Source organism: Crocuta crocuta, unplaced genomic scaffold (genome assembly GCF_008692635.1).
Source record: "Crocuta crocuta isolate KB4526 unplaced genomic scaffold, BGI_CrCroc_1.0 scaffold26, whole genome shotgun sequence".
Lineage (NCBI taxonomy): Eukaryota > Metazoa > Chordata > Mammalia > Carnivora > Hyaenidae > Crocuta > Crocuta crocuta.
In genome coordinates this window covers 557,052-570,158 of record NW_027532249.1, presented here as the reverse complement: position 1 = coordinate 570,158, position 13,107 = coordinate 557,052, and the positions used below count along the sequence as shown (strand labels likewise).

General features: G+C 42.5%; 1 protein-coding gene across 7 annotated transcripts in view; it reads left to right on the top strand.

The window, feature by feature from the left end:
- The window catches only part of LDLRAD4 (low density lipoprotein receptor class A domain containing 4), a 433,421-nt gene that overhangs the window by 50,663 nt on the left and 369,651 nt on the right, over positions 1–13,107 (top strand). For 5 of the 7 annotated variants that reach the window (XM_077778111.1, XM_077778112.1, XM_077778119.1 and 2 more), the window contains exon 2: positions 6,041–6,130. The gene's annotated coding sequence lies outside the window, so the exon portion shown is untranslated. Of the gene's footprint in view, positions 1–198; positions 331–6,040; positions 6,131–13,107 lie in introns of those variants that run through there. The other 2 variants (XM_077778110.1, XM_077778113.1) reach the window with 2 other exon arrangements.

The window sequence follows — 13,107 nt, the reverse complement described above, 5'->3', positions numbered from 1 at the left end:
GCGTCTGTGCGCGCGCATCACCTTACCCGGCAGGAGCCCGGGTCGCCATGGTGGCTTTGATGACTTCTTGCTGTGTAGGGTAGCCCGGGGGTGGCCTTGTCCTAGTTTCCTTGTAGATAGTTCAGGCCTTTACAAAGCTTAGCAGAAGGAGGCTTCAGAACCTTGCAGCCTGAAGAGCTCAAGCCAAAACGGCAGGGAAGATAGGAAAACCTGCCTGTTTAGCCATAGGCAGATGGACAGTTTTTGCTTTGATTGAAAGATTTTCCTTGGTTGAAGGGTGAGGCGGGGCAGGAAGAGCCAGTAATGGTCTGTTGGCCGCTCTGCAGCCCTGTGAGTGCAACCCTCCAAGCTGTTCTTGTCCTTCACGGGGTGGGAGGAGGCGTGGGTGTGGGAGCCCGCCCGCAGTACCTTACTCCAGTAGATGCATCCCTCAAGGGGCTTTGGGGGCCAAGTCTTTGAGGAGGCCAGCCACTTCAGTTATATCCGAGGAGAGGTCCCCTTGTACGGTCCTCTGTGCTCTAAAAGAGATGTCTTTTGGGTGTGGCTATGACCGTGCTTTATTTCTTCCTGGCAAGCAAAATGGGTCTTTTCATTGTTGCATCTGCTTTGAAGAGGTCCTTCGTTTCTATTTTGGGAACAGAAATCTCTGTCAGAAGTAAGCCAGACAGCCAGCAGAAGGCGGCTGGCTTTGGGATCCCTCTCCTTAGTCCTGGCCCCGGCTGGCTTCGTTGTCTGCTGGGAGTTGCCCAAAGCTGCCCTCTTCAAGTGCATTCCTCGATTTTGAAAGGCACAGATGAAATGGTTGGTGATGCTTTGTTAAGATGCAACTTGTCAGACTCTTAGTCCTGGCCCTGAGGCTGGAGCCTGTATTCATTTGCTTTGCATCTCTCCCTGGGCTCCGCTGGGAGGCTGCTGGCAGTGCTCCGTGCAGGCCTGACCCTTCCCCAGGGCAGAGTCAGCTAGTGAGAGAGCAGATCCTTGTGCTTGGTACTTGGGCTGCGAAAGCATACCTCTGGCCCAGTACTTCTTGGCATCAGTTTACTCTGAAATAATTCAGCCCGCCAGAGAAAGACACCAAAACCACACTGTACGGAATTTATGGATTGAATAAATGCACACATGTCGTTTATGCCCTCAAGACGTATCTGATAAAAACTTTTTTTATGCTTCTGTGGTGGAAGTGTAGGTCCATCCTTATGGAATGCCTCAGCATTTCTGAAAAATGATGTAGGACAAGTATAGTTTTGGGAAGGAGACCTCTGTGTTCTATTTTCCTGGATCTGTTTCTGTAACACCAAAGTACATTATTACTACGTGGTGTTTTTTCCTCTCCCAACTTATAATTTACACAAAATGGCTCTGTTGTCTCCAGGCATCACTGTGTTTTAAATGGCTCCAGTTCCTAACTGGAGACTGTCATGTTTTAGAGAAAGAAAGTATGCAACTAGATTTCTCTCTTAACTTTTGTCTGCAACAAATGTCTTCCTTTATCTTAAGGAGAGTGAGAGTGCTGTGAAGGTTAAGAAGAAATGTGCCTCTCTTCCCTTATAGTTTTTCAGTCTACTGCCACTCATGTATCCCCTTGGGGCAAGGGAGATGACCTCCTTGCTTCATGTTACTTTCCAGGAATATCTGGAACTTTGCCTCTTCTTGCTCTGCCTCTCACTAGCTCATGGTTCCCAAACTATGCCCATTGAACCTACAGTACTGGGTAAACTGCTGGAAACGTATCAGGAACATGGCATCCAGAAGATGGTTTGAGGCTCGTGAGATCATCATCACCCCAGGACCATACTTTATCACTTTGGAAAGCCATGATTCCTCAAATACTTCGAGCAGAAGGGTATGGTACATGTGAGAACTCCGCCAGCATCTTCTCTGAGGTCCTATGCTCACTGATTCTTTTTTAGGGTCTTTCTCTTGGGTGAACCTTTGTTCTGAAGGCTTAATTTCCTCTGTGCGGGCATAATATTAACGCCCAGTCTTCTTTCTTTGAAGCACTTGGAGTTTGTGTTGAGCTGTGTTTGTGAGATTGTGGAAAAGGCACGCATGTATTAGAACGGAAAGTGGAGGCAACAGGGTGGGGACTATAAACTGGGTCTGTTTCTTTCTTTGCATGGGGAGGGGTCAGCTCAGTGACCCCTTCATTTCCCTGTTGTGGGTCATTGGTTATTTTCACACATAAGAGTGGGCCCAAGAGAGATAAAATAATGCTGAGAATAAGAGGCGAATTTATTGAAATTCTCTGCCTCCTATGTCATGGAACTGGTGTTTTTCATTTTTCTTGGCTTGAGTGAGAGAAGTCTGCTGCCTGAGAGGCTCAGCACCAGGGAGTAAACCTTGGAGATAACATTAAGGTTTACTGAGTGATTTATGAGAGAGTGGGAATATATAATACAATCATAAATATAGATTTCAGGAGAGTATGGTAAGTTTCTGTAGTGAATGAAGTTTTTATTTTGTGGTCTCTTAAGTAATTTAACTGATTTGGATGTTTTAAAATCGCTCTTTTATTAAACCAGTCCTTTCAAAATCTGAAACAAAACTTTAGTCACAATCTTCTTTATAATAAAAAACAATAGTTTATCTCTTAACAGTAGCAGAAACAGAATATATTTATATATTCAACATTTAAGCAGGGCTTAAGGAGTACTTGGGTGGCTCAGTCAGTTAAGTGTCCGACTCTTGGTTTCAGCTTAGGTCATGATCTCACACTTTGTGAGTTCAAGCCCTGCATCAGCCCTGCTTCTGCACTGACAGTGTGGAGACTGCTTGGGATTCTCTATCTCCCTCTGTCTGCCCTCCTCCTGCTCACAAAAACAAAAACAAAACACTAAAAAAATAAATTGGGTTTAAGTAAAATCTTGCTTGAAAGAATTAAAAAGCATCACTTTAAAAATAAAAAAAAATATTGGGGTGCCTGGGTGGCTTAGTTGGTTAAACGTCTGACTTTGGCTCAGGTCATGATCTCAAAGTTCACCAGTTCGAACCCTGCATTGGGTTCTGTGCTGACAGCTCAGAGCCTGGAGCCTGCTTCAGATTCTGTATCTTCCTTTCTCTCTCTCTTCTCCTCCCCCACTCACACTCTGTCTCTCAAAAATAATTTTAAAAAATTAAAAAATAAAATCTTAAAGCCCTTTTGATCTAGGTTGGCAGGTAGTTGGATTAGCATTTTGTTTCAGAATTAGAGTTGGGTTATGACCTATATAGGTTTTTCCATTTTGTTTAGGAGTAAATGATTGATATGAATGGAAAGCTAAGAATGAGTCACAAATTCTTACTTTGGAAAATTTCTTAGAGATTGTTGTGGTGGTTGTTAGCTGTTAGATAGCTAAATGCCAAATAAGTGGCAAGGATATTTGGCAAAAGTAGTGACTGCTGAGAAACATTTGTAAGTACTGACTCAGGTTCACAGGTACAATGAATTAACTGATGCTGGATTCATCATTTGGGGATAGAGCATGAGGCTGTGTCTTCCACCTATTCTGAAATTAATTTAGGGGCACCTGTGTGGCTCAGTTGGTTAAGTGACCAACTTTGGCTCAGGTCATGATCTTGTGGTTTGTGGGTTCAAGTCCCGTGTTGCTCAAAACCTGGAGCCTCCTTCAATTTCTGTGTCTCCCCCTCTCTCTGCCCCTCCACCACTTGCTCTCACTCACTCTCTCTCTCTCTCTCTCTCTCTCTCAAAGATAAATAAAAACATAAAAAAGTAATTTAGAGGCTCTGAGCTCTGCTTTGAAGGATTGCATAAATTCCATTGCTTTGGCTTCATTGCAATAAACTAGAGATTGACAAATCATAACTCTTTTAATTTGGTTTATTTAAAAAAATGTTAAGGGCCTCCCATGTGCCACATACTCTGTAGAGTCTAAGGGAATGCCAGGATGATGGTGATGTGGTTCTTGCCCACTAAGAGTTCATTGTCAAGTAGGAGAAATGAATTTTCACTTATGGCTGGATGAGGCAGGTAGGAAGAGTTGTTCTATTGTACCAGTTATGGATGCATGTAATATATATATATATTTATTTTATATGTCCCTGTACTTAATTACTAAATTAAGTTCATTTTCTATTGCTGCATAACAAATTGCCATAAACTTAATAGTTTAAACCAGCACCCATAAATTATCTCATAGTATCCATGGGTCAGGCGTTTGGGCATGGCTTAACTGGTTCTTTGCTCCGGATCTCAGAAGTCTGCAATCAACATGTGGGCCTTGAGGTATGAGTGGGAAGAATCCACTTCTAAGATCATTTATTTATTTTTTTATTTTTTTAAATTTATTTCTAGGAAAGAGAGAGAGACAGCGTGAGCAGGGGAGGGTCAGAGAGAGAGGGAGACACAGACTCTGAAATAGGCTTCAGGCTCTGAGCTGGCAGTCAGCACAGAACCCGACGCGGGGCTCGAACCCACGAACTGCGAGATCATGACCTAAGCGAAAGTCGGACACTTAACCGACTAAGCCACCCAGGCGCCCCTAAGATCATTTAAGTTGTTGGCAGAATTCATTTCCTTGTAGCTATCAGACTAATGGTCCTTTTTCCTTGCTGGATGTTAGCTGAGGTCTCTCAGCTCTGGGAGGCCTCTGCAGTTCCTTGCCATGTGGCCTCTTCACAGGCCCTGTCACGAAATAGCAGCTTCTTCAGAGCTAGGAACGGAGTCTGTCACTGTCTAGTCTGCTGAGATGGTGTCTTACATAGCATTGGCCGATCAAGGGAATGACATGTCATTACTGGTTCTGCCTGCACTCAAGAGTAATTTTGCCCACCAAGGTACATTTCTGGTTATTCCACCAACTTCTTTTCCCAATTAATCTGAACATTTGAATCCTAGAAGACTGATGATAACAGTTCCAGGTGAGGAAAACCAGAAGTGGATTGTTCTCTTCTCTTAGCAGATAGAAACCAGGAGGAGAAAGGAATGTCTCTGGGTTCACAGTATTGATAGTAAGGAGTTACATAAAAACAGCGATGTGTTTGGCTCATGCGTTCAGGGTGGATCCGTAGGAATCTCTCAGGATTCTCTGGCTAGACGTAGTCATTTTTTATCCGGATGTCTTAGCATTGGCTGATCGCTCAGGAGTGACATATGGCAGAAGCACACTTTGAGGGACAAGTCTCCTGGAGGGTACACTATAGCACACAAACTAGACAGATGGTAGCTTATTCAACCTTGGACAGGAATGTAATTCTACACATTGGCAGGCTGGGTGCTAAGAGGTGCTTGTGGTATCTGAGGCAGAGCTGACTGAGTTTACCTGAAACTGCTTTGTAAGGCACAAGGCAGTCACCTGATATGACCTGGAATGTGTGATGCACACAGAGCCTACGGATGAGAATGATCGTGGTAGATTGTGTGAACTGGAACTGGACAAAGTCTAGAGCTCTAAACCGGAGGATGTTCTACCAGCAGGGTGAAAGGCAGGTGGAAAGACAAGCTTTTCGGACAGAACCATGGATGTTCATCCTAGGGTCTTCACTAAGTGGGTGCCAGTGTTGTTCTCTCAAAAGTAAACATGTTTCATGTGAGGAAAAAGGCGCCACTGGGCCTGCCTCTCTTTACAGTTAAGGATTGCATGGATCCATGTGCTTACAAGACAATTTGGACTTTTAAGAAAGAAAGTGGGCTTTACACAGCCATACTTAATGTGTCTATGGTTAGAAACCCCCCTCCCCCATGCCCTCCCTCGTGCCCTCCCCCCACCAGATCCAATAAGGACATTGTTCATTGTTTGTTCCTGGTCCCTCATTTAAGAAAAGGTCGGTGTGTTTGGAGAATGAATCGTATCTCTTTTGTTTGGAAGATAAGAACAAGGTGCCCCTTGTGGATGCTAGAGAACTGATAGAGGGATTTTGTCCCTTACCTCCGATTTTTTGCTGTAATTCTCTTTTCCTTTGTTATTCGATGCTTATCTTTGTGTTCTTATTTTATTCATTTTAATAATTGTGGCTCAACTATTTTTTGGAACTTGGGGAAAGGGATGGCCTATAAAGAGGAACCAAGGGATGGCTCACTGAAATTCTTTATTTTTCCTTTTAGCAGTTCAAGCTCTATATCTGTAACATCACATTGTTGTCTCCTGATTGGACCACTTTCAAGAACTCACATCGTTTTCATACAGCTTAAAAGGTGAGTAGAACTTCAGACTCTTCTCTATGATGTTTGTGAAGCAAAGCTTGTCACAGTGCTAACTGTTCTGAGATGGTGTACCTCTCAAGAAAGTCATGCAATTTCTACACATAAAAGCTATCTTATCTTACTAATTTCGTTTTTTCTGGTAGGAGGAAAGTTGCGTGGTATCATATGGAATGTAACTTTTCTTTTTTGTTTGTAATTCACTTTGTTTGTATATTTATAATATACACTGTGAATGTATATAAAATATGTATTTCTAGATTTTTTTTGAAAAGAAAATCTTACTGTTGAACTTGTATTCGTTGCTGAGCCTGAGCAGTTAAGGCCCAGATACTTAAAAAACATTTAAGATCAGTGGGAAATGGGATTCTTTATTTCTCATTCTAAATTCTTTGTTTTGTTTGATTTCCTACTTCATAAAATGAGGATAACAATACGGTTGCCATGAGAAATCTGAGGCAATCTAAGTGAGCCATCATACTTAATATAACATCTGGCAGATAGCATACACTAAATTAATACTAGTTCCTTTCTCAACCATTGTGACATCAGGTGGGTAGGTTTTTCTTTCCCTGTATTGATAGCATGTATGGTTTATGCTGTGAAGTGGCAGTTGACCTAATTCGCTGCATTTGGTTTTACATTCGTGTGCCTGTGTGTTTCTGTTTTGGAGAGTGGGTGTAAGTGACTGCACATTGGGTTATCTGGAAGTAGAAGCATAGGTGACACTTATGTATTTTGGTCATCTCTGGACATCTTCAGACCCAAAGATCAATTCAGGGGCTGCCCTTGTTGGGGGACAGTGAGTGAAAGTGCTGGGAGGGTACCGTCCTACCCCGCCTCAGCTTGCCTGCCCCGAGCTTCTCACTTTAGGTGTACCTTTTCAGCTCTTGGTGCTTCTGTTTTGTCAACTCTTCATTGATTTTAGTGATTCTTGTTCTGCCTAATTGCCAGGCTGTAGGGAACATTAAATGAAGAAATACATGAGAGTCTTCAGGAAAGTAAGAAATTCTGTAAAGTAGAAGGTGTAACTTTTTCTTAAATTTTAATGTGCCAGGTATGACTCATTGTTTATTTCAAGTTTCTTACTAGAATGTAAGCTTTATAAGGGCAAGAATCTTCCTCCTTCCCTCCTACATATCTTTCCCCACCCAGGGCTTAAAGCAGTGCTTGATACAGAGGAGTTCAGTAAAACTTCTGTCAAATGAAATGCATTGATGAAGACTACCTCCCTCCCCCTGCTGGAGCGTATCCAAGCGTTTTATTTATGGTGGAATTTGGAAATAGATGGAGCAGTCAGAGTGATTTAATGTGCTCCCTCACTGAGGCACATGGACCCTTGAATTTAAATGGACTTTCATAGTTTGGAACCTTCCTAAAACTGTAGGTGCTATGAAGCCTGTGGTATGTAACAAACCACTCTCTCTCAGAGTCCACGCAGTTCCTTTCTGTTGTTGAGTGGGTGCAGCTTGTATGTGTTTCTTTCCTGAGTGGATTTTACTATTAAATATCTGAAATATATTTTACTTTCAGATATTTTATTCAGATACATTATTTTCAGATATTTATCTACTATCAGACATTTCAAGTCCATTTGATGGGCTCTCCCAGGGTAGGTGGTGAGCTTTCATGAGGAGCATTCTGGCTGGGTGCCTCAAAGATGTTCAGTGACTGATGAAATGTTTCTTATTCATGTGATTCTTTATTGCCTCACAAGGCAGCATTTTGAGAATCCCTTACCGTTTCTTATTTGTCGAGTGTTGATGAACTGTGCTATTTTTCTTCCAAAATTTGGCATACCCACCACCAGCCTAAGGTGGGAGGCAACAATTTATCTCTACCAGGGCCGAAGAGAGTGCGGGCATAGTTTAGTTTCTCTTCCATCAACTCAGATATAGTCTTCTTTAACTTTACCCACCAAAAACTAAGAGTATCTTCGCTTATAATTTTACTGGATAACCAATGCTACTACTGGACTGTGCTCCTAAGGACTGTGCAGCTTGATTTATAAAATTTTGACAAATGTAGAAATATACTTGCAAATTACATAAAAACCTGATTTCCAGCCCCCATATATGGGGTTACCTCATTCTGTCAGCTATTTTAAGCAACATTCAAAATTGGTAATGGAAAACTTTTTCTTGACTATATTACTCTATACGGATTTTAAATGACATACAAAGCTTCATTGCTTCTTATGAACATTAGAATGGTTAAGGAACAGATCCCTGTCTGCAGAACTGTGTGTTGCTTTGTGCATCTCAGGTCATTTTCAAGCACATACTTGGATTCTGAGGTGTTGCAAGAACTTTCACACCTCTAAAATAGGTTCTTACAGCTGACTGTCCTGGAATTTATATTTGCTCTGTTACTTGTAAAATTCTGTCTCTCAAAGCTCACAGCTGGACCGTGAGACATTCCAAAGTGCTGATAAGATGGACAGGTGGCATTACCACTCTGCCCCAACTACTTGGCTGGATTTTTGCCTTAACTGCAGAATGTGCCTGTCTTACTGTACAGTGGGTTTTTTTGGACTTGGTTCTAAAATGGAGTTGGGCCTCCATGTTTAGGTTGTTATTAAATGTACTTCAAAATTTTGACCTCTCCTATAAATTTGAAGACAGATGCCTCTTTGGTGTATCACATTTGTAGAGTGTGGTTGGAAACATGGCCTTTGGCTCAAATTTTGTCCTTGCCACTTTCATTCATGTTTTTTACTTTGACAAGTCCTAAGTAAGCCTCTCTGAGTCTGAGCTTTTCTCATCTTTAAATGGAATAATAATTTGTTTTCTGAAATTATTGTGAAGATGCCTCACTCGGCATTATGCACAGTAGGAGTTCAATAAAATGTCAGTTATTTGCCATCCAAATACTAGCTTTTTACTCAAGCACCATGTGCTGGCAGGATCAGAGGAAGAGAGGGAGCAGAGGTGTGGACCTCTCTGTCCTCTCTCAGGGTGAAGGAGGTTTGCTGAGGAATTTGCTGAGGCATCTTTTTGCTGGAGTCAGGTACGGTGGAATGCTATGCTGGTAGCTTGAGTGAGCACAGTGCCTCTGGGATATAGGTGAAGAAATCCTTAATTCAAGCTTTTTGTACCATTTCCTGTCCTTGTCATGAGAGAATGTAATGTCAGACTTAGATCTGGTTGGCTCTTAGCACAGATGAGAAAAGTTCAGATGGGGAAAATCCCACCTCTTTTTTGGTTTCCTTTAAGGTCCTTAAAGGACCTCAATGTTGAGTATGAGCATGTTGTTAGGGAGAGGAGTTGAACCTCTGATAGTGAAGGTTTAAGTTTTATGCAATTACCGGGCTCTGCCACCCTAACAAGCCCGAGCGTCTCGGGCGGTAAAGAATAGGGAGCCATGTGAAAGTCTTCCTGCATAAGACCTGTGGTCCCGCTGGGGAGATGCTCTGGCATTAAACAGTCATCTCAGATACCAGCCTGGCATCCCTGACCTGAACTTCTTGGCTTTGTGTTAAATTTGAACTTTTAAAATAATTCAAAGAGGATCAGTAGTGCTGGGAGAAGCAACACCTTTGAGTGTAGGTCCCTGCTTTCTATACTGGTAAATAAAGCAATGCCTGTTTTCTCCAGATGTTTCCTTGGCAGGTACAATAAAATAGACCAAACCATGAAAATGTGATCAAACAAAAACATTTGAAGCTGTGGTGTAAATGACCATATTTTGCTGGAGTTTCTTTAACTTAAGGAAAATTTAAACTCTGCTGTACAAATAGGTTAGGATCATTCAAAAGCTGCACTGAAACTTCCTGTCTTGTGAGAGGCCAGACAGTGGTGGGTTGCTGCCTTTCTGGCCTTCCAGTTTGTCTTTAGAGAAGTGACACCAAAGTTCCCAGTGGGAGGGGCCCTGGGACAGATCCCAGGTTGACTAGTTCTGGGTTGCCTCTGGGCTTCTGAAAGTTTTTGGATTCTTGAGGCCTCATTCAGGCCCTCCTGCTTCCCACTTCCTTTCTCTTCTCTCTCCTCTGTGACAGGGTCCTCAGATCTGAAGTCCATCTCACTGCTTTCCCCTCATTCTTTGGATTTAAGGTTAAGAGTGGCAAAAGAAAAATTGAAACTTAGCAAGGGCATCAGGGATGCTTTGTGCCATGTTTGAATTAGGAAAACCCAGCAATGTGAAGAGGAAGTCCAGCAAGCGGGAGGACCACTTTTAGAGACAGGGAGGAGAAACAGAAACTTTCTGTCTGTGGTCTGGGAACTTGGGGAAATTTTCTTTGCCCATTTGTTGGATTCTGTCCTTCTATTGTTGGACTATATTATTTTCTTAAAGTAGACTCATTCAGGGCTGTATCAGAAAAATACTTTTCATTTTGCTTCAAAATCAAAACGAATGTGCTAGCAGCTTCATCAGCCCATGCCTAGCACAGTAGTGTCAAACTGCTAAAAAGCTAGCAAATTTTCCACCTAAAATTTTTGTGGGGGAGGTAAGAGTAGGGGGCGTGGGGAAGAGTATAAAAATAAACCTTTCAGAGATTCTGGGTTGCTTGGTGGCATGTGTATTTTTCCATGGTGAGGGAGGTTAGAAATAGCATTGCTTTTTATGGGAGTCTCAGCAGCAGCTCAGAAGTTTGGCTTTGTGGGCTCGGTCTCTCTGTGTGGGTGAGGCAGCTTCTGCAGCCTGTGGGGTGGGGGGCCATGCCTGGCAGCACGCTCTGGCACTGTCACTGTCACTGTCTGTCTTCCTGCCTCCCCAACCCCCGCTTGGTGTCACCCGGATGAACAGCACTCAAGTGTAAAATGTGCTCACCAAGGTCAGGCTCTTGTAATGACTTGCCTGTGGCAATTGATGCCAATTGTAACAGACTGAGTCTCAGCGGTCCCCACAAAGTCACATTGGTACCTGTGTGAGGGCAGTCACAGGGAGCAGGTATCATAATCCGAGAGGGAGTCATCCTTCAGGGCTGCTGTGTGTCAGACTGGCTGGACCTCTTGAGCTTATGTGAGATGACCTCCCCTTAGAGTCTTGATTTCAGCAGGGTAGATGGGCCATCCCATCAAAAGGAGTCCTTATGGTTTTTTTGAAATGTGTTAGTTACATAATTCTCACAAATGGAGGTAGGTTGCCAATTGTTTCTCAGATTGAACGTAGAAAGGAAATGGAAGGAAGCAGCCACTGGGACAGAGGTTTTTAACCTCCAGGGGACCCAGGACATATGTGAATTCTTTGAAATTGTGCCTGTTCCTGCAGAGAAAGCCAAGGCTTTGATGGGATTCCAGTAAGATTTTGACCTCCAAAAAGGTTAAGAGCATTTGCAGTAGAGCATGAGATGTGAAGTTCATTTAACTTGGAAAAATCATTTTGGAAATATAATGAGTGTGGGCAGAGGGAGATGTCGGCAGGATTGAAGAGGACAGGCAGAGGGAGGAGTGGGATCCAGTTATAAGTTGTATAATTAACAAAAACAGGGACTCCGGGAGGTTTCCACTGGGGTTTTGTTTTGTAGGCTTTCTTCTTGAACGTCACGTAATCTTTGCTTTTGTGTTGGAGATGATTCCTGCTTGAAGGCTGCTTGGTTAACTTTGCCAGTTCAGTGAAGAGAGGTGCCTGCTGCTCACAGGATGTCTGGGGTCTGTGACATTTAATGGTTTCTCCTTCTTTTCCTGGGATCTACTTTGCATGGTTCTTGACATTTTCCTGCACCTGGAGATTATGATGGGGAAGTCGGGGGACACACTTGTCTGGAGATGGTAGAGGAAATGTCAGGCAATGAGAGTGCTCCATCTTGGCTTCCACAACTCGCTGTGGGTGTTGGAGATGATCAGCAGTGCTCTGCTTCAGAACCTTCAGTCTAACTGGGCCAGTCATTATTTGGGGGCCAAGATTGCTGAATAAGGGTACAGAAAATTTACAAATACAAAGCATGACAGCTGCTAAATGATCACGTAGGAGAGAGTGCCTAGGACAAGTCAGCCATGGTACTAATACTGCCTGGGCTGCATTTTCCACTGAGCAACAGAAGTTGTTCTGTTGAGTTCACAGATAGAGCTACAGGAGCAGGGGACCATGGTGTTGGGCTTGTGAGCTACAGTGGTCACTTCTCTGTCTTCCACTGCAGTGCTTTGGAAATGGGGCATTTGAGTAGGGAGTACTCACCCTAAACACTCTCCAACCTGATTCTGCATTAACGTGTTAGAAGTTTCTAAGTTGCTATCTGTTACGTAGGTTCTGTTCTGTTCTAAAATTTTTCCTGTGCTGCTATATTACAAGACTATAATGCTTTGGGTTGAGCTGCATTTACCCAGTACAGTGACTGGGCAGGGAGTTCTGCTTTCTCTGGTGGTTAGTCTGGCAACTGCCACATGTCCTATCACCTCACTCATTGCCCTGTACTCTCAGTGATCTCACAGAAGTAAGAAAATGCCATCATTTGAGTTGTTTCATGGGTACAGGTGGGTCTGTGAAGTGTTTTTTACTGCTTTGCAAGATAATGGTGCTTTTGAGTTATTATTAAAAGAAACTGTTGCTGTTTAGGTTTGTGATATTTAGGTTAGTTACCTGTTTTTTGATCTTTAATTAGTTCCCAAATCTACTACTCACATTGTAGCATGTGTCAGCATTTTCTTCCCCTTTTAAGGCTGTTAATATTACATTATATGGATATATCACATTTTGTTTATCCATTCGTCCATTGTTGGACACTTGGCTTGTTTCTGCCTTTTGACTATGTGAATAATGGTGCTATGAACATGGGTATCCATATATCTCTTTGAATCCCTGCTTTCAGTTCCTTTGAGTATCTTTATTTAAAAAAAAAAAAAATTAAACTCCCAAAACTTATTTTTTAAAGCACACTCTCGAGTAGATACTATTAGGAATTCAAAAGAAAGGTATATTGAAGTGTGGAAGTAGTCTACTTGAAACTACAAGATTTATAAATATAAACTAATTAAAGGGAAATAAAAGTAAAGTTGAGAACTATACTTTATTGTAAAAGTAATAAATATTAT